The 27,096-nt window shown below is 53.3% G+C and overlaps 1 pseudogene across 1 annotated transcript; it reads left to right on the forward strand.

Moving 5' to 3' along the window:
• Positions 1-22,038: 22,038 nt before the first annotated feature.
• LOC309685555 (acrosin-like) lies at positions 22,039-26,681 on the forward strand (annotated as a pseudogene). The gene is made up of 5 exons: positions 22,039-22,220; positions 22,546-22,811; positions 23,079-23,224; positions 23,698-23,895; positions 26,676-26,681. The product of its transcript is annotated as an acrosin-like (transcript).
• The last annotated feature ends 415 nt before the right edge of the window (positions 26,682-27,096 follow it).

The raw sequence follows: 27,096 nt of genomic DNA on the forward strand, positions 1-27,096 counted from the left end.
CCTACCCCAATCCAAAATGCGAGAACAGAGCTAGCTCTGGAAGGACAGAGCCCTCTACGAGCTAGGAGCCACGAGGCAATCAGTAGATCGCAGGCTGATGATTTGCTTTCTGCATCTGAATGATCTTGCCGAAGCCACCTCTTCCCACATCGTAGTCTGTCCGGTATTCATCTCACACCTGTCCTCCAGTTTTTCCTCTTCCATACTGTCGCCCCTCCTTAAACCCTGCATCCCAGTCAGTTTGAATGATGCGATCATCTAGTCGCGTGTCGTTGATAAATCGCATTGCGTGTTCAGCGTCTGCTCTTGTGTAGTATTCGACGAAGCAGAAGCCATGTGCAGCGAGGTTCCAGAAAGCTTTGGAGATGTCTCCAATTCAAGGCACGCACTTGCGCCATCCAGGCCACCTTGAGGAGAAGCCATGGCCTGATGGCAGCTGCATGGCAGGAGACCTGTACTCATACCTCTCTTTGGGACACCTGCTGTGGAAATCCAATGACCCTATATGGGCAAAGACTTGCAAGATCTCTGAGAATTGTCCCCTCAAAAGAGCTGCCTCTGTCTGAGGGCTAAAGAAGCCCAATGGGCGCCCGCTGCCCATCAGCCCAAGGGACGTGGCTTCTCCGGGCTCTCCCAGGGCCCTGCTCTTACAACACCCACTCTGGCCTTTTTTTGCAGCAGGCCAAGTCGCGGACAGCTCCTGCTCCCTGTCTCTCCTGGCACCCGGCTCACAGCTGCCAATAACCTCTCCTCCAAGACCAAGGCAAGAGCAAAGTGCCAGCTCTTCTCAGTAGCAACCTACAGGGGGTAGCGGGAGGTGCAGCGACTCACTGAGTGTCTGCCAAAGCCATCACTGCCCGAGTTACACCACCAATGCGCCTTCTAGAGTAGTGGCCACACACCCATGTGCAGCTGCTGAGAAAAAACAGCCCCTTACTCAAGAGAAAAACCACCCTCCGACTCAAGACCAATCGAACCCGCTCCGAGATGTCCTGTGTCTTTGCCTCTGCAACTATGGAGAGAACATGAGGAAGTGGGAGGGAGAACTGGAAGGCTGCTCTGACCTATGGTAGGCCATCCTACGGACCAGGTAGGAACTCCTCTGCTAATCGTAGGTGCTGTGGTCAACGTTTGAGGTGCCCTGCCTCCAGCCATGAGGAGGAGAGGGACAACTGGATTTGTTGGACTGTGTGGATTCGATGGCCTGGCACGTCAGAGCCACAAAAGTATAAAGCCCTAGTGGGCACTGGTGCCCAGCGTAAAGATCAGCAGGTGCCAATTGCTGCTGCCACGGTGCATCGACAGCAGTATCGCACCAACTGGGACTCCCTCATTCCTATCAACGGCTAGAGAGCCAAGGAGTGATCAGCAAAACTCGCTCACCCTTGAACAGCCTTATATGGCCAGCGCAAAAGTCTGATGGGAACTGGAGACTAACAGTAGACTATCGTGGCCTGAATGAAGTCACACCACCTGGTCCTGAGGCACAGCTCCTCCTGGCACCCCCATTACCAGGACTGAGCTGGATGTTCAAGGGTAAAGTTCCCTCTACTCATCACACCACCGATGCTACCCTGGAGTAAGTGGATTGCCTCAATGACACAGCGAGCTCAAACAGGAAACCCTAATTGCCCAGGAATGGTAGAAGTGATCACAAACTGGCCCGAAGGCAAGGCCTTTGGGGTGCCACCAGAGGAGGTGGTGACACGTGCTGAGGAAGCTCCACCATATCATGAACTCTCATTCTCTCAGCTAATGAGAACCAGCATGCTCTGGTTACTGATGGGCCTTGTCGTACTGTAGGAAAGCATCGAAGGTGGAATGCTGCGGTGTGGAGTCCTACAGGACGAGTGGCAGAAGCTGCTGAAGGACAAGGTGAGCAGAGTCAATCTGCAGAGGGAAAAGCCATCCAGCTGGCGTTAGCTGTTGCTGAAGGAGAAAAGTGGCCAAGACTCTCTCTCTCTCCTGACTCCGGGACGGCAGCAAATGCTCTGCGGGGGCGGCTAAAGCAGTGGAAGCAGAGCAACTGGCAGCCCTGTCCTGCCGGCTGGGCCTGTACTCTGTGTCTGTCGGGGCTCTGGTTGCCGGGGGCAGCTGTGAGGCGCTGAGGCGGGGGGGCTGGTTGGCGGCTGTGCCGGTGATGCGCTCTGGCGCTTGTGACATCAGAGGGGCCGTGTCACAATGGGGGCAGCTATAAAAGGCTCCCGCAGGCAGCACTGCCCCAGCACAGCCTGAGCCAGAGGTGAGTGCGCAGGCGGCGGGAGGCTGGGCCGGAGCGGGGCCCGGGCAGAACGGCGGGCCCCCGGGGTGGTGGGTTCTCATCCTGCATCAAGGGCCCAGCTGCTGGCGGGAGCGCCTGGGGCCGGGCACGCTGCCACCGCCGCCACCGGGGCTGGGCGCAGGCCTTGCTGCCCCCCAGCTGTCTCGCCCCCTCTCCTGCCTGCCCCCAGCTCCCTGCAGTGCAGCGGCAGGGCCCTTGCGCCACCACCTCCTGCCCTCCCAGCCCCACTCACCCTCTTCTCTCCCTCCTCCCACAGGCCATGGCTGACACAACCTTCCTCGACTTGCTCGTGCAGAGCATCCTCCGGCTCCTGCACATGGTCTGCCAGGGGCTGGGTGAGGCCACCTGCGGGCACATGCGGCAGCACGCGCAGCAGCTGAACCAGCCCAAGACTCGGCTGCTGCAGGACATGGAGCAGAACGCCTCGGCCTGGGGAGACCTGCTCTTCGCTGCCTTGCAGCACTGGCAGGTCTGGGCGCTCGCTGCAGTCCTCGTCCTGATCTTCAGGTTCTGCTGGTGCCTCAGCAAAAGGAGCCCCCAGCCAGGCAGCAGCGCTGCAGAGGAGAGCTCCAGCAGCAGCACAGAGTGTGGCAACGAACAATGTGCAGGAGAAGGTTCTGGCGACTACGAGAAGTGTGTGTTTGGGCAACTTTGGACAAGGCAGAAGGCAAGAAAACGAGCAGGTTCTATGGAGACTGCTGCGGAGGGGCTTCTTCCTTCTGCCATAGTTGGCTAGCACGATAACGTAGAGGGCTGGGCAAAGGTGCTGACACAGGGGTTAAATTCTCTTGACCATCGGAGTCACTGGAAATAAGTCACAGATACTACTTTTGTTCTCACCATAAAAGCCTGAGTATCTCACGTGGATCTAGAAGGAAAGAAGAATTGCTCAGTACAGGGAACTAGAGAGAGAGCACGAGGTGGAGGTAGTTAAAATATACGTGTTATCTCGTGTAATCCAAGTTATTCCTGAAAGCGCAGTGTCGAGATGCCGAATGTGATACCTGGCCAGTTTGGCACAGTGTTGCGGTCACACCTCTCATGACTGAAACTTCAGACTTTGGGGACATTATTGTCTTTTGCCCGGTTAGGTGCAGAGTCGGTCACTCCGTGTGGGTTAGTAGTCGGTCCAGAAGGGACTGCAATGGGATGATTACTGGCAGTTGTGTATGCAGCTTGTATTGTAAAGCTGCTCACTTTGTCCATGAGTGGGGACAAATCGCTACTCGTGAAGAGAAACACCAGAAATGGAGCACTGAATGCTCTCTTCTATCCCTTCAACACATGAACTGTTATCTTGTAGCAGAGAGTACCTTGTACATGTCTTAACTTTTTACACCCAGTGTTGATCTGAAAGGAAAAGCAGCATTTCACTGTCCTCGGTTTCATCTAGTTCAACTTGAAGTTAGTCTGTTTGATAATGAATATTGCCTTAACGGACCCTTTTTAACTTCAGGGGATTGAAGATAGTGCAGCACTGGGAGCATCTCCGTGTCAAGGAATGGGCCAGATTGACACTGCTCATGAGATAAAAACGGCAGTCAGTCCCAGAAGAAGTGCAAGAAAACAGAAAAACCTTAAGGTACAATTTGCTGAAAATAGTCAGGGATGAAGAGGCGCAGCCTAGTGACCAACCTCTTTTAGCTGGGGAAGCAGACCATCCTGTGCAGCTTCAGGATTTAGACCCGGACTTGTCTTGCCAACCTGTCTTCTCGCCCCCTCTTTTGAGGTCGAGGGGAAAAAAATGTGTCTAGCATTTCCCGAATTGTGAAAGAACCAGTAAGCAAACCTCTGGTTGTCTCATGTTCTTGATTTTTGCTCTGTACCGCTTTTTCAAATCATACTTAGCAAGGCCTTGCCTTTTTCCTTGAAAGTATATCGAAAGAGAGCTTGAAATTAATCAGCTAAATGATTTGATTATTTTTTTCCTTCATGGAAACTAGCGACAAAAATCACCGTTGAATCTGTGTAAGTCAAGAATTAGGAAGCGTTGCTTTGCCTTTAACAAAAGGCAGAGTAGCTTTCTTTAAACTTACTTGGTGGGCTACCTCTTAATTGCAGACTTTCAGCTTGTAGGATGGTAGGAGAATTTGAGAGGGAAGGTTTGTTTTTGTGGAGAGAAACTGTCATGCTTTTGGGAATCACTCTGTCATGACTTCTTCATGAAAGAAACATTCATTTGTGTTCTGTAGAAGTGTAAGAACTTGTGCACGAGTAATGTTTTTGTTGCCTTGACACAGGAGCTTCCAACTCAAGAGGAGGAGGATACCAACTCCCGAGAGTCTGTGGGAAAGCAAAAACTCAAGAGAGGGAGAGCTGCAAAATCAAAAATGAAGCAAGCAAGCAAGTATGAAATTCTTTTTGAGCACTTATTTGCATTCCTTTGTCGTGCTAGCGATTCAGCTTTTAGCCACCGAACTGCCTCTTCCTCACTTGGCTCTACAGTTCTGCTCTGACTTTCTGAGCCTGTGCAGCTTGCTGGTCTGCTGGGCACCATTTTCCCCACTTAGGGGTTTAGTTTTCTAATGGAAACAGAAGAGGGATGGGAGAGAAAAGGGCAAGTGGGCACTACTCTTTGCAACGATGGTGCGCTCTTCTATCTGTCTGTCTGTCTATCTGTCTATCTAAGGTCTTATTCCACCTTATGAAACCACACTCTTATTCCACCTTATGAAACCACACCACTTTAGCTCCCTATAGAATGCAGGAGAAGGTCAGACAACGAGTAAAGAGAACTGCTTGTTTCTGGCCATGTTGTCCGGTTCCCTCTGGAAAACCGTTTGAGGACGGTTGCCTCTTAAAACCTGGGAGGTGGGAGGGGCTCTAAAAGCTCATGCGAATAGTGACTGAGAATGCTTGGGACAGTCTGGCAAGGAATGACAGCAGAAGGAAGCTTCTTGATGTACCTTTTCTGCCTTGATCCTGTCTACAAAGAAGGCCATAAATAATTCCTTGGCATTGATTTTGTAACTCCACGGGGTTTCTTTTCCTCTACTAAATACTGTTGGTAATAAAAGAATCAATTTGATACTTCTCTGTCTTTGCAGAACCACAAGAAAAGAAGGTCCTTGGTCACCTCCCCCAGTGGAAACAAGATTCATCTCTCCTTTTGGAAGCGCACTAGCTAGAGCGACGGATCGTCTTGCAAGAATATGCCCAGTGTGCATGTCCACAGCCAACCAAGTAGTTTAATTCCCCTTCAGAACTTCCTCTCGTAGAAGACTGCTCTCAGGGTTGTTAATGCATTAAATTTATTTCCTGCCATTTCTTCAGTTCTCATGTAACTGCCCCTAAATAGCTTTGTAGTTGATTTTAGGGGGGGGAGGGGAAGAAGCCACAGGTAGAAGCCAATCCATAGTTTCTCGTGAGTCGTTGCCTTTTAATTCTTATCCATAGTCTTGCTGTTAGAGAACGGGTTTTTTGGAGTTAGTTGGTCACCTCCACCAGTGGAAATCAAATTCATCTCTCCGTTTGGAAGTCCAGTGGATGGAACAAAAAGCAAACAGAAAGAAACTGCAGACGCGGCAGAGAAGACTCTACAAAAGAACAAAAAAAGACTGTCTCATTTTCCACAGCCACTTGTGCACCAGAAGATGCTGTAACTGTTTTTCAAGTTTATAATGAACACCACTGTTTGTAAAGTCATCCAAATGGTGTGGATTAGGAGAAAAGAAAAATGTCATCTAATTTGGAAGAGATCATTTATAGAAATGACTGTAAAATTTCATAAACAACGTCAGAAACTCCACCAGCGTCTTCACCTGCACACATGACAGCCTTGGTTTCAGCGCAGGTGCCTGAAAACGCGTCAAGCAGCCTTTCCTACTCCTGACCCTGGCCTCTGCGCAGAAGGCTGTCACTGCGGGGCTGCTCTTCCAGGTAGCCACCCCACCAGCGCTTGTTGGAGAAAGGGGACAGCCAGGGACCTCTGCACAGCCAAGCTCTGATGGGCCAGGAAGGCTGCAGCTGGCTGGTCGTTACAGCGTACCTTCTCAGACACCTCCAGCATGGCCTCCAGTGGGAGCAGGTCCTCGTTGGGTGGGCTCAGCAGGTTTGGCCCAACGCAGATGGCCAGATTGCTGCAGCTCATCCTGCTGGTGGACGACGCGTTGTGGCCGATATGCTGGAGAAGGGACAGCAGCCGCTCGAGAAGGAGGACATTTGCTGCAGGCAACTTGCCGGCCACCCTGAGGGAACAGGAATACAACGTTAAAAAAGTCACAGCCATCCCCGAAACTTGCACAAGGCAGGTGGGAGCCAGCGGTTGTGCTCTGCAGCTTTCCAGGTGCTCTCAGCCAGCGGTCAGTGCTCCTGCGCTTCAGGAAGGAAGCACGGTGTTGCTCCCCAGCTCCTGATTTCCCCCAAGCCCGTGCAAGGGAAGGCTCCCTGTCCGTGTGCTTTTCCTCAAAACCCAACTCCACCCCAGCAACACTGGGCTGCCAGGAAACATGGCTTTTTAAGGAGCCTGTCCCTTTGCAGGCAAGTCCCAGGCCTCTACCAGTTGCTGCTCAAAAGGCAAGCTGCTGGCCACACTTACGCTTTCAGCTCTTCCACCTTCTTGCTTGGCTTCTCCATGGCTTGCATCCAGTCCCCATAGAGGTCAATGACGAGGAGCTTGGCAGGGATGCTTCAGAGGAAGTCCTGCAGTGCCAAGAGCTCCAGGTGAGCCTTTGAACACTCACAGTATCACAGTATCACAGTATCACAGTATGCTAGGGATTGGAAGGGACCTCAAAAGATCATCTAGTCCAATCCCCCTGTCAGAGCAGGAACACCTAGATGAGGTTGCACAGGAAGGCGTCCAGGCGAGTTTTGAATGTCTCCAGAGAAGGAGACTCCACAACCTCCCTGGGCAGCCTGTTCCAGTGCTCTGTCACCCTCACTGAGAAGAAGTTTCTTCTCAAATTTAAGTGGAACCTCTTGTGTTCCAGCTTGAATCCATTACCCCTTGTCCTATCATTGGTTGCTACTGAGAAGAGCCTGGCTCCATCCTCATGACATTCCCCCTTTATATATTTATAAACGCTAATAACATCACCCCTCAGTCTCCTCTTCTCCAAACTAAAGAGACCCAGCTCCCTCAGTCTTTCCTCATAAGGGAGATGCTCCACTCCCTTAATCATCTTAGTTGCCCTACGCTGGACTCTCTCCAGCAGCTCTCTGTCCCTCTTGAACTGAGGGGCCCAGAACTGGACACAATATTCCAGATGCGGTCTCACCAGGGCAGAGTAGAGGGCAAGGAGGACCTCTCTCGATCTGCTAACCACCCCCCTTCTAATACAGCCCAGGATGCCATTGGCCTTCTTGGCCACAAGGGCACAGTGCTGGCTCATGGTCATCCTGCTGTCCACCAGGACCCCCAGGTCCCTTTCCTCTACACTGCTCTCTAACAGGTAGCTCCCCATCCTATACTGGAACCTGGGGTTGTTTCTGCCCAAATGTAGGGCCCTACACTTTCCCTTGTTGTATTTCATTAAGTTATTCCCTGCCCAAATCTCCAGCCTGTCCAAGTCTCTCTGGATGGCAGCACAGCCCTCTGGCGTGTCAGCCACTCCTCCTAGCTTAGTGTCATCAGCAAACTTGCTGATAGTACACTCAGTTCCCTCATCTAAATCATTGATGAATATATTGAATAATATGGGCCCCAGTACCGACCCTTGAGGCACTCCACTGGTTACCGGCCTCCAACTGGACTCTGCCCCATTGACTACGACTCTCTGGCTTCTCTCCTTCAGCCAGTTCGCAGTCCACCTAATTATCCGATCATCCAGTCCACACTTCCTCAGTTTAGCCATGAGGATGCTGTGGGAGACCCTGTCAAATGCTTTACTGAAGTCAAGGTAGACCACATCTACTGCTCTGCCATCATCCATCCACCTCGTTATTTCCTCATAAAAGGCTATGAGGTTGGTCAAGCATGACTTCCCCTTGGAAAAGCCATGCTGACTGCCCCTAATAACCCTCTTACCCTTGATATGCCTTGAGAGGGCACCAAGGATAAGCTGTTCCATCAGTTTCCCAGGGATGGAGGTGAGGCTGACCGGTCTATAGTTACCCAGGTCCTCCTTCTTGCCCTTTTTGAAGACTGCAGTGACATTTGCTTTCCTCCAGTCCTCAGGCACCTCGCCCGTTTCCCAAGACTTGGTAAAGATGGTGGAGAGTGGTCCAGCAATGACTTCAGACAGCTCCTTCAGCACCCGTGGGTGCATCCCATCTGGACCCATGGATTTATGGATGTCCAGGTTGCTTAACTGGTCTCTGACCCAGTCCTCATCAACTAAGGCAAACTCATCCATTGACTTGACTTCATCTTCATCTGAGGTCTCAGCGGAACAGGACTCCTCAGGACAGCCCCCGACAGAGTAGACAGAGACAAAGAAGGCATTCAGTAGTTCTGCCTTCTCTGTATCTTCTGTCACCAGGGCACCCACCCCATTCAGTAGTGGGCCTACATTGCCTCTGGTGTTAGTTTTATCTGCCATGTATTTGAAAAAGCTCTTCCTGTTGTCCTTGACCCCTCTTGCCAGGTTTAACTCTAAGGAGGCCTTAGCTTTCCTAGTTGCCTCTCTACATCCCCTGACAGCAGCCCTGTACTCTTCCCAAGTGGTCAGCCCCTCCTTCCATGATCTATAAACTTTCTTCCACTTGAGCTTGCCAAGCAGTTCCCTGTTTAGCCACACAGGTCTCCTGGCTCCCTTCCTTGACTTCCTACATGTCGGGATGCTCTGATCTTGAGCTTGGTAGAAGCAGTCCCTGAACGCTGACCAGCTACCCTGGGCACCTTTACCTTCAAACAGCTTTGTCCACGGGATTTCCCCTAGTAATTGTTTGAAAAGGCCAAAGTTTGCCCTGCTGAAGTCCAGGGTTGCAATTCTGCTTGCTATTCTGCTTCCACCAGCCGAGATCATGAACTCCACCGTCTCATGGTCGCTGCAGCCAAGGCAGCCTTCAACCTTTACTCCTTGCACCAGACCCTCCTCGTTAGTGAGGACGAGATCCAGCAGTGCACCTCTCCTAGTCGGCTCCTCCACTATTTGCATCAGAAAGTTGTCATCAATGCATTGGAGGAACCTCCTAGACTGAGGCTGGCTGTCTGAGTAGTCCTTCCAGCAAACATCTGGAAAGTTAAAATCCCCCACGACAACCAGGGCCTGTGACTGTGAGGCCACTCTCAGCTGCCCATAGAAGGCCTCATCAACTTCCTCCCCTCATCTGGTGGCCTGTAATAGACACCCACAACAGTGTCACCCCTGCCAGCCTGTCCCTTAATCCTCACCCACAGACTCTCAACTTGCTCCTCAACTGCACGTGGACAGTACTTGGTACATTGTAGTTGCTCTCTCACGTAAAGGGCAACTCCACCACCTCGCCTGGCTGGCCTGTCTTTCCTGAAAAGGACATAGCCACCCATGACCACATTCCAGTCATGTGAGCTGTCCCACCATGTCTCTGTAATTGCCACCAGATCATAATCTCCTGACCGAACAAAAGTTTCTAACTCTTCCTGCTTATTCCCCATGCTGCGTGCATTGGTGTACAGGCATTTCAGGGAGCGAGCTGAGCACACCGATTTCACCCTATGGGTATGGGAGGCCTCCCGGCCTTTATCAATTCTGGAGTGCTGCCCCACCAATGCAAGCTCAGTAACAACCCCATCCCCCTTCGAATCTAGTTTAAAGCTCTCTAAATGAGCCCGGCTAGCTCCTGCCCCAGCATCCTTTTGCCCCTGTGAGATAAACCTTTCCCACGTCCAGGCCAGCCAGGAGCTCTTCCAGCTGCAGGTGAGAAGCGCTCACCTTCAAGATGACGGCCAGCAGGAGCACGGGCTGGCTGCCCAGGTCGACATCTGCGCCGCTGTCGAGGGCCTCCTTCAGCTCCTGAACTGCTGTCCCGCTGGCAGCTCTCCGGAATATTCCCTCTGTCGACGGTCCTTGTTGGTGCAGGATATTCAGGAGCTCTTGCAGGAGACACAGCAGAACAGTTGCTTGGCTGAAAAGCTGCCTTTTGACAGCAGTGGCCATGGCCAGAGCTCTGCCCCAGACCCGGCTGCCTCCCCCGCAAAGGGGCTGGGGCCAGAAGCGTGAGCCAGGGGTGAAGAGCCCAATGACCCGTCCTCGGCGCTCCTCGGGACACTGCCCCTCCGGAGCAGCCGGAGGGAGGGCTGGGGCCCCCTGTCCAGACTGGCTTACCTGGATGGGCTGGGGCAGCGTGCCATCATCCCCGCAGAGGGCTGCAAGGGGCTGTCCAAAGAGCGCCCTGCGGCAGTCTGCCTGCCGGGAGGCTGGGCAGCGAGCGGGGTCCGCCGCAAAGCAAAGGGCCAGGGCAGCCCTCTCCTCCTCCTCCTCCCGGTCCCTCCTGCCACAAAGGAAAACAGAGCAAGAGCCCCTCAGTGGAGACCACCGGAGCAGCACTCTTGGAGCCTGCCCTGCCCTGCCCTGCCCTGCCCTGCCTGCAGCACAGTGATGAGTGGTGCAGCAGGACCGGCAGGGAGCCAACAGCTGGAACCGCCTCTGCTGCTCAGCGGCTCCAGCTCGAGGCTCCTGACAGCCAGCGTGCCACCGGGACAGCCTGGCCCAGCCCTCGCCCTGCCCTCCACCAAGCTCTGCGCAGCAGCAGAGGCTCCGTCTCCTCGGAGAACCACATTCAGCAGCCGCTGCCCAGCGAGAGTCCTTCCTCGTCCAGGTGACATCCTTCCTTGGGGGGCCAAACCTGCATGGCAACACTCAGGGGACAAGTGAGCAGAGCTCCTGCTGACTCCAGCCGAGGGGCAGAGAGCCATCTGCCTGGCTCTCGGGATGGAGCAGAGGCAGGCATCACCTCGAGCGCGCTGCCCTGCACGCAAGGGACACATGTCAGGTGGGAGCAAAGGGACCTCAAGGGCTCAGCTCTCTCCTGCTCTACAGCGATGGGGACCGACTTGCTCAAGGCGAAGGGCAGCTGCAGCAGCATCCCGTCTTCTGCAGAAGTGCTGGTTGCAGAAGCAAAGGTGCCTTTCCTCACCTTTTTTTCCAAAACTCACCTTCCGAGTGGCAACGTCCCCCTTCTTTGCCAGAAGGGACTGGCAGAGGCCCTTGCTTGAGATCACCCTGCAAGAACCAGGCTGTGCTTAGAGAGCAGCCCTGCAGCAGAAAGGGCCACCAGTGAGCTGCCACCCGGCACCAGCAGCCTGAGCGTGGCAGAGCTGGGACCATCAGCCCTGCCAGACTCTCTGCCCCGTGCAGCAGGTTTCCTCCCAGCATCGCCAGCAAGGACGTGCCAGTGTTCCTGGTGGCTCGCCAACCCTCTCAGCTCCCCAGGTGGTACCTTGGGACCCTCCCGCAGAAGCTCACCCCACTCGCCAGAGATGCCTGGCAGTCCAGCACAGCGAGAGGTGGGTGAAAGGCAGCCACTCTCACCTTTGCCTGGCCCTTGATCAGGGTCTCCAGGCTCCTGGTGCTTAATGTCCTCCACTGGGCAAGAGAGAAGGAGTGGAGGAAGGTGAGAAGCGATGCCTCTGCTGCTCGGCTGGAGGAGCAGTGCTCAGGGGACAGAGCTGAGATGAGAGACACTCACAGCATGGCGGTTGCTCAGCTTCTTCTCTAGGAGTTTGAGGGAGGGCAGTCGCGTCACCCGGGCTCTCTTCACTCCACCTGGTGGCCTATGCAGCAGAAGAGAAAGAGTGAGCCCCAAGCCACCTCTTCTCTCTCCAGTGAAAGGGATCCTGACCCTCCTTGGGTACCACCCCAGCGCCAAGCAGAGAACAGAGCTGCCTGCAGAGCTCCTGCCTGCCAAGCACTCCACCCTACTTCTCCCTCTTCTCCTCCTTGCTGTAAACAGAGGAAGAAGAGGCTTTCCGTTCCCGCTCATCCCTCGCCTGCCCAAGAGCTGCCCACAGCCATGCAGAGCTGTGTTCCCCCATACGGATGCACCTGGAGCATCCCCTCGGCTTACCCCAGCAGCGTGTCTACCCACAGCTCCTTCACCACGCATGAACTGCAGAAAGAGAGGAGAAACAGCGTCAGGCCCCACTGCCCCCCAGCCCGTGGGCAGAGTGTGCGCCTGCACAGCCCTGCCCTGTGGGGAGGGACACAGTGGCAGGATGAAGCCCCGTGGGGCAGGACAGAGGCGCTGCCAAAGCCCTGGCCTCCCTCTGTCATGCCAGAGCAGCTGCTTTTGGCCTTCCCTTCTGGTGACCAAAAGGTGAGCAGGGGATGCAGGACACAGAAATGCCCCCACCCCTCTCCTTCCAGCTGCCTGCAGGCCCACCCCTCAGCCCTCACCCGGCCAACCCGGCCTCCCTCCTTCCCTGCCGGTGTACTGCCTGCTCCCTGCCCAGGGTCTGCACGGCGGCCAGAGGCCCTTCACAGGATGGCGTGGGCATGGTAGGGATCCTCTCCTGCTTCTTGCCAGCCCTGACTGCAGCTGCCAGACCCCAGAGATGATGGGGGCCAGCACCACCCTGCACCGCCCAGCCCATGGGATGTGGCATCACAACTTACTTGAAAGTGGCAAGGCAGTAGCCTGTGGGCCAGACAAGGATGAGGGAGTTGCTGCCCTCGCTGCTGCCATCCTCGTCTTCTTCTTCCTCCCCTGCTGCGTCCATCCTCCTGCTCAGCACCCACAGCTGGTCCAGGGCCAGGCGGAGCTGTGGGCGCACACTGGTGCCATGTCTGCTGAGAGGAGAGGCAGGCAGTGAGCTGGAGGTGGCCTCCTCAGCCCCTGGCCAAAGCCCTGTCTCCACCTGCCCTTGGGTTGGACACCACAGGGCCTGGGACTGGTGGCAGGGTGTCCATGCCCTGGTCCCAGGGCTGGGGATGGGGCAAAGGCAGCCGGGGTCTCAGGGGCTTACTGCCGCTTGGCAATCACCAGTTCCTCCTGCAGGAGGAGCAGGCGCCTCTCATTCCTCTTGCGGCCCCGGGTCAGCTGCACGCCAGTGCTCAGCACCGGCTCAACGTCAGTGAGAGCCTCCCTGCAGAGCAGAGAGTGGGGGGCATGAGCGCTGAGGGGCCCTGCTGTGCCCCCGTGTCCCTCCTCTGTGGAGGGAGCCCACCTGGGCCTGCAGCAGCAGTTGGCCTGGCCCATCCAGCCCAGGCCAGGAGGACCGTCGTGGTGTGCAGCGCTGGCTGACACCAAGGACGTGGGCCAGTGTGCAGGAGCGTGGCTGGGAAGCCAGTGCCAGTGGTGGTGCCCGGGCAGCGCTCCTCGGCTAGACCCTGCCTCCTCCAAACGCCGCTCTGCACCTGCACAGCTCCGTCCTGCCGCACTGGTGGCTGTTGGCTCCAACAGACCAACGTTCCGACCCCAACAGAAACTTGGGGGGAGCTGGGGGCGGAGCTGGGCTGGGGGTTCTCTCCAGTAGGGCCATGTCTGTCTGGCACTGGGGAGCCCAGGGGTGGACGCAGCAGAAGGTAAGCATCACCTCCCTCCACCTGCTGCTACGGCTTTGCCTATTGCAGCCCAGGACGCAGTTCACCTTCCTGGCCCTGAGGGCACTTTGCGGGCTCCAAATCGGTCAGCACGGGGTCCACTGTAAGCCCAGGTGTCCAGCTGGGTTTCCCCAAGCATATACTGGTGCAAGGGCTCGTTCCTCCCCGGGTGCAGGACTTGGCTCTTCCCCTTGTTGAACTGTACCAGGTTCCTGCCAGCCCCTTTCTCCAGCCTGTCAAGCCCCCTCTGCTTGGCAGCACCACCCTCCAGTGCATGAGCCTCTCCTCCCGGTTTTGTGCCACCTGCAAGCTGTCTGAGGGGGCGCTGCCCCATCCTCCACATCACTGAATGCCAACAGGACCCACATCATGCAGCGCAGGGGGTTGCAGACATGCACCTTGATGTGGCATGACTTGTCACAGAAGGTTCAGAAATTTAGGGGAAAAATCCATGTGATTTTTTTATTATCTATACAGTGCTTCCCCTTTTTATTCATTCAAGCTATTAAAAGGTGTTCAAATTGTCTCATTTTTCATTTGAACATCACGTCTCTTCATAGTTCTGATGTTACGTGGAACATCGGATCGGGTTGTATTCTTGCATAGATCGTTAGACAGTAGGTAGCCGAGATTATTCAATAGTAGGTAGCAGATTACCTGCATTAGTTGTGCTAACAGCAGTGGCAGGAGGTTGCATTTAGCGCCTGAGCCAAAGGATAAAAATCCAAGGGCTCCAATGAACTCAGTGGGCTTTTGATCAGCAGATTGAATTCGCCACATTCAGAAAAAGAAAAGGTACATGAGAAAGGCGTGCTCTACCTGGACTGCCACAATGCATGTTTTAGGAGGTATGAAGCTAAATTATTCTAGCCCTTCCCCTCACCCCCTTCCAAAAAACCCAAAGCACTAGAAAAAAAAAAACAACAACAACTTCCAGAGCAATGGGGCTTCTAATAGCCAAGTAATTTTCTCCGTATCATTCCCATTCAATGAGCCACTTTGTCTGCTGGGTACCAACGTAAGACTCTTCCAGGAAAAAGTAAACAAAGAAAAAAACTTGTTGCTCAGGCAGTTACCCCTGCTATGCTATGGAAGATGCAGAATTCCTCCCTCATCCAGAACCTTCCACCTACATACAAAACCGTGCTGACGTTTTCCTCCATCTCAACAACTCACAGGTGCCTCTTCCCTGGGAAAGTCTTTCCACTGTCACGCTGTGGGGATGGCTGATCATAGGCAATGCAAGCCCCAAGCCTCAGCCGCCATCTGAGGCCACCATCCTCCTTTGGCCATGAGCAACAGCTCAAATTCCTTTTCAGCTTTAGCACAATCTATTCCCGAATAGCCACAGTTGCTAAAAGCTTTCTGTGTCCTGGATTGGTGGTTTGCAGGACCACCTCCTGGCTCCACGTGAGCCAAGGCTAGCGACAGATGGATTTCAGGGAGGTCATTCAGGTTTGATCCTTTGTCCCCCGAACCATCCCCACAGGCCCAGCAGCACTGAAAGTCACAGCGGGCTGTGCGTGAGCAACCTGCTCCACTGGACTTTTGCCTCAGTCTTCACTGGCAAAGACTGCAGCCACACTACCCGTGAGGCAGAAGGCAAAGGCAAGGACTGGGAAAATGAAGAACTACCCACTGTAGGTGAAGATCAAGTCTGAGACCACCTGAAGGTGCACAAGTGCATGGGATCTGATGGGCTCTAGGGAGACCTTAGAGCCCCTTCCAGTCCCTAAAAGGACCCTACAGGAGAGCTGGGAGGGACTTTTTACAAGGGCATGTAGTGATAGGATGAGGGGGAATAGTTTCAAACCGGAAGAGGGTAGATTTAGATTAGATATTAGGAAGAAGTTTTTCACTCTGAGGGTGATGAGGCTGCCCAGGGAAGTTGTGGAGGCCCCATCCCCGGAGGTGTTCAAGGCCAGGTTGGACAGGTGGAGCAACCTGGTCTGGTGGGAGGTGTCCCTGCCCAGGGCAGGGGGGGGGGTGGAACTGGATGATCTTCAAGGTCCCTTCTGACCTAAACCGGTCTGTGATTTTCTGATGATAAGGAAGGAGCAAGACAAAAAGGAGGATGGGTACAGGGAGTGAGACATACAGGATGAGAGAGAAAAAGCAGGACAGGGAAGACGCCAGAGAGACTGTGAAAAACAGAGGGATGCAGAGCGGGACAAAGAGGCAGAGAATGAAAAAAAACATCAATGTGCTTCAGGACAGAGACAAAGAAAGAGAAAAAGAGGAGCAGGGAGCAGGACAGAGAAGGAACAAGAACAAAAAAGGGACAGGTAGAATGGAAGAGAAAGAGAGGGGCCGGAGACTAGAGCAGGGGCAGGCTGCAGGATACAAGAATCGCCAGATGAAGAGAGCTACAGGGAAGCAAAAGAGTGACACCAGCGAGGGAAAGGCTGGGGGGCACAGCCACAGGGAGGTACCCAGACGCGGCAGAGGGGCGACACAGCCCCAGGGGCACAGGACTCAATGCCGTTCCTGCTCTTGGTGCTACCAGCAGAATTTGACAGTTCAGGCGCTTCTGTCTCTGCCTCTCTCAGCTCTTACAACACGAAGCTTCCCGGAGACACAGCCTCGCACATGCACACTCACACTATATGGCCGTACCATACTTTTGGTTACGGATATGGACCCCACGGTGCATGTTGCGATCAGGTCTGCTGAGGACCACTCACAGGGACCCTTCCTCACCTGGAGAGGGCGGCTGTCTCTTGTCTGCAGCTGGGGGCAGCTTCCAGCTCCATCCCCTTTGTGTCCTTCTCCAGCAGCTTCACCTTTTCTGATCAACTTCAGCTAGAGCCAGAGGCAGCCACCAACATCCCAGGGGGAGGGACGGACAACTGAGCCCTCAGCGCGGCCTCGGGGAGAGGGAGAGAACGGCGATCCCCTCAGCCGGCTCCGGGCTGGAGCCCCTCCTGCTGCAGGAGCTGCTGCAGACACCGCTCCTTCCCCGAGCAGGCGCTGACAGCACTGCGTTACCAGGGATGGAGCGCGCCTGAGGCCCAGCTGGCTGCTGCCAGGCCAGGCCGTGGGGCGGCCTGGGGCTGTGGGACAGCCCTCGGGTGAGGCGCTGGGGCCGGGGCGGCTGAGGGGGGCTCAGGGGGTCGGGGGTCCCGCTGCCTCTGCCCGGCTCTGGCTGAGCGGGACCCCATCGCTGCGGGCGGTTCGGGGAAGCCCCAGCCCTGCCCTCAGCCTGCGGGGCCATGGCAGCTGCCGGAGTGCCCCGGGCAGGAACATGGCCGCCGGGCAGCCCCGTGCCCCGGGACTACAGCTCCCGGCATGCCCCGGGGCGCACCTGCTCCCAGCATGCCCGGCACGCACCTTCCCGCCCTCGGGCCCTGCGGGACACCGCCCCCGCCCCCCGCAGCAGCCATGGCCGCCTCCCCGAGGCCAGGCCCCGGAGCCCCGGTGGGGCCGGGAGGAGGGGCGGGAGGGAGGGGGAGAGCGGGGAGAGGGGTGGGACGGGGCGGTGGGGTGGGGTGGGGTGGGTGGAGAGGGGCGAGAGATTAGAGAGGGAGGGGAGAATACATAGGGGAGAGGGACAGAGAGCAGAGAGAGAGGAGGGGGACGGGGAGAGGAGAGGGATAGAGGGAGGTGTGAGAAACGCGCTCACTGTATTGAATTTTAGTCCGGGGCAAATTCGGTGGAGCAAAGAATATTTATTCCAGCGCTGGGAGTTACACGGGGGATTTCTCCTTTGGCTCATTTTTCCCTTTACAACCGCTTGTCTTTATTTCGTATTCCTTATAATTATTCATGTTTCTTCTTGGAACATAGTTTGCATAATCAATGAGTTTTTGGAACGCGACCCACCCCCAAATACATAATCAATGAGTTCTGGGAATGCAGCCCACCCCGCAATTTACATAATCAATGGCTTCTTGCAATGCAGCCCACCCCCGAGCACGCCCCTCCCTTCCAGCGGCGCAGGCGCTGCGCTGCCTCAGGGGTCTCCTGGTGGTCGTTGGAGGGAGGTTCGAAGTCTTTATCGCCATGTCCTTCCTGCGGCTTCTTCATTCCTTACACTCCTGTGGTTATCTTAGCTAACGACACCACCCTTTGCCCTGAAAGTTTCTGTACTTCCAACTGTTGCTCTCGTCTGATACCCTGTCTAACACTATCCCTTTCCCAAACGCACAGCGAGCACAGACCCATCTTAGCTGAAGCCATAGCGAGCACACATTTATTTGAGCTGAAGCAAAATTTTTGCCAAATTACTTACTACAATTCCACCCTTTTTATCATCTAATTTTGCTGAAGCGTTTTACATTTATCTTGCAGGATTCTTCCATTTTAGCAAGAATTTGAGTGGCTTCTTCGAGGTTTTCTTCTTTTTTGGCTTTTCTCAAGATCATGATTTTCTGAGGAGTGGCTGCCACTTGCAGTCTTTGGACTACACTGTGAATTAATCTTATGAAACAGGGTATTTAAACAAGGCAGAAATAAGAAACTTTCAAAAGGCACACAGCAGAATCAGTCTTAATTTCTTCCACCAAGCGATTTTCAGTAATTCATTTCACCAACTGGTGTTTACCATTGAATTTCTTTTTTGCACCAGCACGTGTTATTTTTTGGATATCAGCAGCGATTTCTCATACTGCTTTTTCATTATCATCAATTTTTAAACAACAATCAGATATGTTAAATTTTCTACACACCTCTCCTTTTACTGCTAGCAGATAGTCTAGTGCGAGCCGATTCTGGTTGACTGCTGCCCTTGTCTGAGTTTGTTGGTGGGTTAACAGTTTTAGTCCTGAAGCCGTTTTGTTAGTGATCAGCTCAACTACTGCTTGTAGTCTTATAATTTGATTCAGCATATAGATGGGGTTTTATATCCCCAGCTACCGTCTTGGGCTCACGCGGCTGGTTTGTATGTCCTGGTTGAATTACTCTCAAGGTGCAGGTCTTTCTTCAGTGAGGTGGTAATTCTGGGAATGCCCAGTTTCTACATATCCGGAACAACGCATCCGGTGCCTGCCAAAACTCTTTCATTGTATCTTCTACATTTTCTTAATATTGTGAGTTGTTTTTCATTCCTGAGAATGGATTCATACCCATATTTTAAGGATCTATAAACATTCTGTTTGGGTCGGTCCACATTACGTATTTCTCTGTGGGTTCTGCAACAATAATATCTAATCTACTTACAGTTATCTATTGGGGTTTTATACTCACATTGGATACACTAAAGATCGAGGACTTGGGAGAGGTACTGCTCCTGTCTGCAACGGGGACCTAAAATGACCTTATTACAATTATTACACTTAACCCGTAGATACACGCAACAATTACAATAGCAGCAAAGTAGGGTCGAAGGGGTTGGATGCCACTTTAGTCTGAAGGCACTTTCGAGGCTTTTGCTGTCTGTTGCTCTCATGCAGCAGTACTGACTCTTACGCGCCTTCTGAAGGCTCTCCAGGGCTTTTTCCTGTCAAAGCAAAAACACGAGACTTCCTTCTCATGGTTAATTTCCATATGCATACTTTGAATCTGTATAGATAATGCCTTCTTTTCTCTGGAGATAATCTAAAGCTCTCTTCAGAGCGTATAGTTCACAACTCTGGGCTGACTAATTCACTGTTAATCCTCCTTCTTCAATTACTGCTTTTTTTTCCCCATCGATGATGACATAACTACTTGCTCTCTTTCCATCTAGACATCAGGAGGAATAGTCTATAAAAAAATTTTTTGATATTTTTGTTGTTGTTGTTTTTTGTTTTGGTTTTTTTTTTTTTTTATATATATATAGGGCATCAGTGTGTTTATTAGGTCTCCTCTTATCCTGGTTTGGTAATCTATAAAGTCTAAACAATCATGTTCCATCTCCCCACTTGCCTGTCCCTACAGGAATTGTGAAGGATTCCTGTTTCCGTCTACTATGAGGGTCAAATCATTCTTTTCTATTAAAATGGTTTCGTACTTCACAATTCTGGAATCTGTTAACCACCGGCCAGACTTCTGAGATAAGATAGTTCTTACAGTGTGTGTGGGGATGTACGATTACGGTTCTTCTGGAAGTTAATTTTTGGCTTTTTTCTACTAATATTGCTGTGGCCACTACTGCCTGTATGCATGTGGGCCACCCCCAACATACCGGGTCCATTAATTTTGGATAGATATGTCACCGGTTTTCTTTCTCTGACGCATTCCTGCATTATGACTCCATGCGCTATCCATTCTTCCGTGTTTACAAAAAGGTGAAACTTTTTTTTTTTTTCCTTAGGGAGGGGAGGGCTAAAACCAGGGCTTCTATTAACTTTTGCTTTAATTCTTTAAATTGCTCTTGTTTGTCTTCTGTCCACTGTATTGGACTGTCTTTTACAAGTTTGTCATACAGAAATTTTATTGATTGAGTGTACCCTTTAACCCATAATTTACAATACTCTAGTAACCTTAAAATCTTCTTTATTTCTCATTTCATTCTTGGGACACTTAATGCTGTAATTCGTTCTGGATTGATCTTTCTTTTTCTTTCACTAATTAGATGCTCTTATTTTCTTTTGTACAAACTGCAGTTTTGTTGTTGAGACTCTTAATTCTTGTTCTTCAAAAAAAAATTCAGCAAACGTATTGATGTCTCCTTCTGACTTTTTGCTCTCTCTCTCTTGATACCAACAGGTCATTTCCATATTGCAAGATTCTTACTTCGGGTTCTGCCTGGAACTCCTCTAAAATTTTCTCTAGTGTCTGTTCAAATAGATTTGGGGATTTTGTGAATCCTTGAGGCAGGGATGTCCAGCGGAGTTGCTGCTTCTTCCCGGTGTCTGGATCTTCCCATTCAAAGGCAATTTCATAATACAAGACTTCTCAGCTCCTGAGTCTACTAAAAAGGTGTAAATTTCCTCCTGGGGGCCTAATTTTAAATTTATCAAGGGCTCACTGATTCTTTCTTCCCCCAGGAGGCAGAGCCTTTGACACCCTTAATTGGTAGTGTATTCTTCCTGTTGACGTAACACTCCATCTCTCTTTTGCCTGGGACACTCTTTCTTAAAATGTTCTTCCTGCCCACAATAGTAACACTTTCGGCCGTCTGGGGCTCCTGATTTCATTCATATGGGCTTTTTTGAGCGGTGGCAGATGGGCTCCCTGTATCTTGTATGGTCTCATCCCTGGCCCTGGATTCTGGGGCGCTTTATCTTTAGTTTTTGTTATTTCTTTTACAGTCGCTACCATTAGTTTTGCTTTTGCCCTCTGCTTCTCTTCATCACGCCTCACATATATACTTTTTGTGCTTCTCGTAACAACTCATTGATTCTTCTCTTATGTCAGTTTTCCATCTTTTTCATTTTTTTTCTTAATATCTGGCCAGGCATGGGTGACAAAATTTACTTTTTAATAATTCCTGGCCAGCCACAGTCTCTGGGTCAATCTTAGAAAACTGCTGAATATTCCTTTGGAGCCTCTCCAACCACTCCATTGGAGATTCCTCTTTCCCTTATTTACTTATTAAAAGTTTTGCTCACATTTGATCCCCTCAGGGCTGCTTCTTTAATTCCCCTTATGATTAACGTCCGATAATCAGACACGTTTCTCCTTCCTGCGGGGTCATTTTGATTCCAATCAGGTCTTTGTAGGGGTAACTTTTGGTCCCCCGCCACTCCATGAACGTTTTTCCTTTCTCATATTCTCATCCCTGCTAAACAAATCATTTGTCTGTCTTCCGGGGAGAACAAAGTTCCCATGATGGATTGCATTTCTTCCCAAGTGTATACATTTGGACTTAAAAATTGGTCTAATTGTTCTGACAAACTTAGGAGATCTTCCAACAATTTCTTCATTTCTTTTTTAAAGTTCTTGACTTCTGTACTGGTTAGGGGCACATTCACAAATCCTGCCCCATTTTGAACTCCTGGCATTGGGACTTCCCATAAAGGATGCAGCCCGATTGGTTCCGTCATCTTCTCATTTTCTTCCACTATGGACCTCCCCACTTCCTGCCTCCATTTCCTCTGGCTTTTCCTTCTAACGGGGGCCTGAGGCTCTCTTGCGCTTTCTGGAGGGTCCGGGTTATATGGGGAGGTAAGTATTCAAGAGGATCCCAGACTGGTCTCTGGTCTTCCTCCTTCTCCTTTTGTATCTCCCATTTAAAACCCCCTGCAGCTCCTTTCCAACACGCTGCATATTCGCTCTCTTCTTCATCAAATGATTCTTTAGAGTTAACGTATACATTTAGTGCTTGACACAGCCATCCCTCTATAGAATCATACTTTGGCCAATACAACTTCTCTGGCCTTATGGGCTCTTTGGCCCATTTAAACATACAATATATAATCTTCTTTCCTTTATCCTTACCCCGGGTGCAGGACTCTCCTTCCTGCCCCCATTGTAACAACATCCTCCCTAATGGACTATCTGGAGGTATTCCTGGAATTTCCCTTAAATTCCTTTAAATTCCGTCCAGGAGCCTGGCCCTGGATCGTCAGCATCCAGGACCCCTGGGAAGCAGGCACGGGGCACGTATGCGGAGGGTCCCTCATCAGCCCACAGTGGGTGCTGACGGCAGCACACTGCTTCATCGAGGCCAGGTAAGGAGGGCCAGGGAAGGGGGCTGTCCCCACCACCCTCGCAGGTGCCCTGCGCACAGCACCGCCTGCTACTCCCATCCCCGTTCCTCCCAGTACGCCTAGTGCCTGGGCACTGCCAAGCCCATCCCGAGAAGGCTGGGCTCAGGCCACTGCTTCCTAGCAGCCTCCAGCGCCACATGGCTCGTGCCTAAGGCATGCCAGGGCAGTGGCAGCCTGCGTGGCACTGCTCTCCTCTCTGCCCTGGGAAGCAGAAGGCAGGGAACGGCGGGGCTGCTGCAGCGCGTGGCTCCGCTCCCTCTGACCCCCCTCTCCATCTGCCTTCCAGGAATATCAGCATGTGGCGCGTGGTGATCGGGGCCACCCAGTTGACTCGGCTGGGCCCCGAGGCCCAAGTGCGCCACATTAAGCGGCTGCTGGTTCATGAGCATTATAGGAATATCACGCAGAGGAACGACATCGCCCTGCTGGAGCTGGACCAGCCTGTCCAGTGCAACTCCTACACCCAGCTTGCCTGTGTGCCCGACGCCTCACTTAGAGTGTCAGAGCTGCGCACCTGCTACGTCAGCGGTTGGGGCGCCACCACTGCAAGATGTGAGTTCCCCAGAAGTGCTGGTGTCCTGAGTGCAAGCTCGGCACACTGGGGAGAGGGGTTGGGCTTCCCGAGAGCAGAGGCGAAAGCCAGAGTGAGGCTGTGGGGACGTATGCCTCCAGGGAGAATGGGCTGACCCACCGCCCAAAGCCAGACAGAGGGGAAACACGGGCACAGTGCCTTCAGGACGCAAAGCCAAGCCCTAGGGAAGGGGTTCACCCAGACGGGGGGGGGAGCTGCTGGGGCTTCATTGCTTTCTGTGCTCACAGCTGCAGGGTCAACGGATGTCCTGCAGGAGGCCAAGGTCCAGCTCATTGATGTCAACCTCTGCAACAGCAGCGGGTGGTACAGAGGGGCCATCCACAGCCACAACCTGTGTGCTGGCTATCCGCAGGGTGGCATCGACACCTGCCAGGTAGGATGTGCTGCAAGTCAAGCCCCGGCAGCACCGGCAGCCCTCTCGCAACGCCCAAACATCACCCGGCACGTGCTCGGCCTGGCAAGTCACCCTGCCACCGCTGGGTCTCCAGTGCTGCTGGGGCTCACCTCCCCTTCCCCAGCTGCAGGTCCTTGCCCAGTGCCCGCCTTGTCCCAGAGCCCGGGGACGCTGCCCAGAAAGCCCATCCCATGCTCCCGGCAGCCCATAGGTCCAGATCCCAAAGCATCCCCCTTCCACACAGCCGGGAGCACTGTGCAGAGATGAGAGAGCGCCCGACCTTACAGGCCCACCACCCCCTCCCACACGAGGCTCTGTAGGCTCCAGCGCCGGAGCAGAGCCATTGTGTGCAGTGAGCAGAGCTCTGGCAGGTGCTGGGAGAGAGAAGGAGCTGGCCAGAGCGCTGACAGCGGCCACCCAACACCACCTCAACCCTCTCTCCTCCCCTGCAGGGTGACAGCGGTGGTCCTCTGGTGTGCAAAGACAACAATGCGGACTAATTCTGGCTTGTTGGGGTGACCAGCTGGGGGAGAGGCTGTGCCAGAGCCAAACGGCCCGGAGTCTACACCTCCACCCAGCACTTCTACGACTGGATCCTGGTCCAGATGGGACTGCACCCAGCACCATCGGCTACTACAACACCACAGCCAGTCTTTATTTCAACCCCTTATCAGAGACCAAGGCCAATACCCACACAGTCAGGCGGGTTTGCACCATGTCCATTTCCACGCCAGAAGCTGGTGGAATTTTTTAAGCTGCTGCAGGAGCTGCTGCAGGTCCTGTGGGGGAAAAAGGCTTGAGCAGCGTGACGAAGAGGCTCCAGAGCAGGCCGCCCTGTTCCACGACCATTTCCTTCCGGGGCAATGCCTGCTGAGCCAAAGGCAGCCTCAGTGCCAAGGCCTGCTCTGTCCTGCCCGCACTCCTCTGAGCGCAGAAGGGCTGATGTTGACTCGGTTGTAGAAATAAAGTTCCTGATTTTCACAGCTGAGCGTGCTTGAGTCCAATTCAGTCTCCGGTGCAAGGCAAGGACTTGCGTGCCCGGCGCCTGCCAATGAGGCTGCAGGCAGACAGCAGGGCACGAAGGGAAAGAGTGACTCCCAAGGGCTGAAATGGTGCCTGGTCAGAGAGGAGGGTGCTCAGAGCCACCATGGGGTGGAGAAGACTGGCACATGGAGGATAGGAAACAGTGATGTGACCTGCAGATGACTTTGGGGATATGCATTAAGGCACACAGCTGGAGATTAGGGCCCAGCGTAAGCCGTAGCTAATTGAACAGACGGTGTGAAACTCCTGAGCGTGACAAGAGAAATTGCTGACCACAGCAAAGAGTGAGAAGCCAACAGGGCTCTCAGTCCCAGAAGGAAGAGCCGGATTTCAGGGGTAGTTAACGGGGGATTGATCCCCCCTTGTCTCCATTTTCCCTGCTTGAACATCCCCCTCATCTTCCTTGACTCCTCCCTTTCTCCTCCCTTGTCTCTCCTCCCAAACAAGGGACCCACCCCAGGTCACTTCCTCCCTCTCCTCCCAGGTTTGCTCCATCGGTGAAGAGATTTGGTGTTTCAGGTGCTGGTAGCTCGGTCGCCTGGGACTGCCATGGCATTACTGATGCGGCTTTCTGGGCACTGCTGTCTCTGCTAGATGCCTCTGCCCACACTGACCCCAACCATTCCTCCAGTTGTCTGTGCAGTGTGGCCACTCTCATTGTTCCTCCTCGACCACCTGCCAAACGTGGTGCTGGAATAGCAGAGTACCCACAGAAGACAAGCTGCCTTCTCTAAGGCTTCCTTCTGTCTACGCAGATATGGGGCACCACCTTCAGGTCACATTTCAGAAAACAAAGCAGCCTTGAGTGAGTCCAGTTTGGGGCCCGGTTCTGGTGCCTGTGAAGCCATGCGACTCCTCGAGGAGGACCTCGAGAGCAGCTCTCCCACTTTCAGAGCCAGCCTGCCCTGCCATCTTGGGGACCAGGTTGAGCACTCAGCTGTGTGCCTTCCATCCGGCCACACAAGGCAGGGTGGCAGCAGGAGGCTCCCACACCGTGCATGAGCTTTGAGGCTGCCATTCTTCAAGCCACTGCTCTCTGCGCTCCAGGGACCCAGCCCTGCTCAGCAAATACAACGCACGTGGCTGGCTCCTGCTTTTCTCCCAGGACTGCCCCGCACTCCAGGACGGGAGCAAGGCTCCACCATACAGCTGTAGAAGGCAGACCGATGAGTCCTGGTTTGGGCTGGACAAGTGTCAATTTCTCTTTCTAGGGATGCTGTGACAGGAATGCCAATAACAGCTATTGGGTTTAGTTGTTGTTAAGCGATGTTTACATAATTCAAGGACTTTTTTTTAGCTTCCCATAGAAGAACAGACAGAGCGATGGACTGGCCAATGAAATACTCCACACCATAGATGTCATGCCCAGTATATAAATGGGGGTTAGCCAGGGGGTGGGAACCCGCCATCACTGCTCGGGACGATGCCAGCTTCTGGGCAGTGCGAGTGCCTGGTGTTCTTCTTGTTCTTGTGTTATTTTGCTTTCTCTGATATTGTTCTATTCAAGTGTCTTTGTCTCAACCCAGGAGATTTTTTTCCTTTGCCCTCCTTTTCTCCCTCTTGTCCCTTGCGGGGGGAAGAGGGGGTAAGCGAGTGGCTGCGTGGTGGGGGTTAAGCCATGACAAGGGTTTACCCAAGCCATGGAGAATGGCCCATGGGGCTGAGAGCGGGAGCATCCTTCTCTGTCTAGAGCTTAACGTTGCGTGTCTTTGGCCATGCAAAGCAGGTGCCACAACTGCCCTTGTCAGTGTTGTCCCAGAGCAGCACTCTAACTCGGCGACAGCAAGGACAGAAAGCCTGCCGGAGGGTGCTGCTGTGGCTGACATAGCCCGTGTGTACTGTGCTGCACCTGCCTTTCACCGTGCTTTGTGTGGGAAGGTTGGCACCGCTTGGGTACGCCTGGCTTATTTGGCTTGCGCATCACCGCTTGCCTGCTGCGGCTGTAGCCAGATGGGCCCCTCAACACCCACAAAGGTGCGTGCTGCCTGTAGCTGTTCTGTTTTCTGGTGTATGTGTTTTGGGAAGGCCCTGGTGGCACAGGGCTGCAGAGAGCGGGGTGGCAGTGAACTTCCCCAAGAGGCCGCGATGCCACACGGGGATTTTGCTGCCAGCTGTCAGCAGGCAGCGCTCGCAGCCAGGCGCTGCTGCCTGCCGCGGGGCCTGCACAGCCTCGTCCCGCAGGCAGAGCGTTCAGCGGGGGTCTGTCGGGGGTGTCCCATGCCGGCTTCTGCCTCCCCTCCTGCTGGGAACCCCCCATGGTGCCCCCCTTTCTGCCAAGAGGCCACCGGGCCCGGTGCCCGGAACCAGCGACTTTACCTGGTAGTAGCGAACCCATACACCTTGCTGACTGTATTAACACCTGAGCTAACTTGGTTTACTGTTTTAGATCTGAAGGATGCCTTCTTTTGCCTCCCTCTCCGTAAAGTCAGCCAGAAATAATTGCATTTGAATGGGAAAATTCTAAAAGTGGACAGAGAACTCAGCTTACCTGGACGGTGTTACTACAACGGTTCAAAAACAGCCCCACTATATTTGCTAACCTACTTGCAAAAGATCTCGAGTCCTGGGAAGCCCCACCTCCTGAAGAAGGGAAACTGTTACAATATGTGGATGATATCTTGATTGCCACCAAGACAGAGGATGCTGGTACGACCTGGATGCCGAGTCTGCTGAATTTTTTGAGGGCTCCAGGGATACCGGGTATCCCAAAGAAGGCTCAAATAGTGCAGCGCAAGGTGATTTACCCAGGTTATGAAATCAGTGCTGGACAGAGGACTTTGGGACAGGCCTGAAAAGAGACAATATGC

The sequence above is a fragment of the Vanellus vanellus genome, assembly GCF_965231255.1.
Source record: "Vanellus vanellus genome assembly, contig: HAP1_SCAFFOLD_47, whole genome shotgun sequence".
Taxonomy (NCBI): Eukaryota; Metazoa; Chordata; class Aves; order Charadriiformes; family Charadriidae; genus Vanellus; species Vanellus vanellus.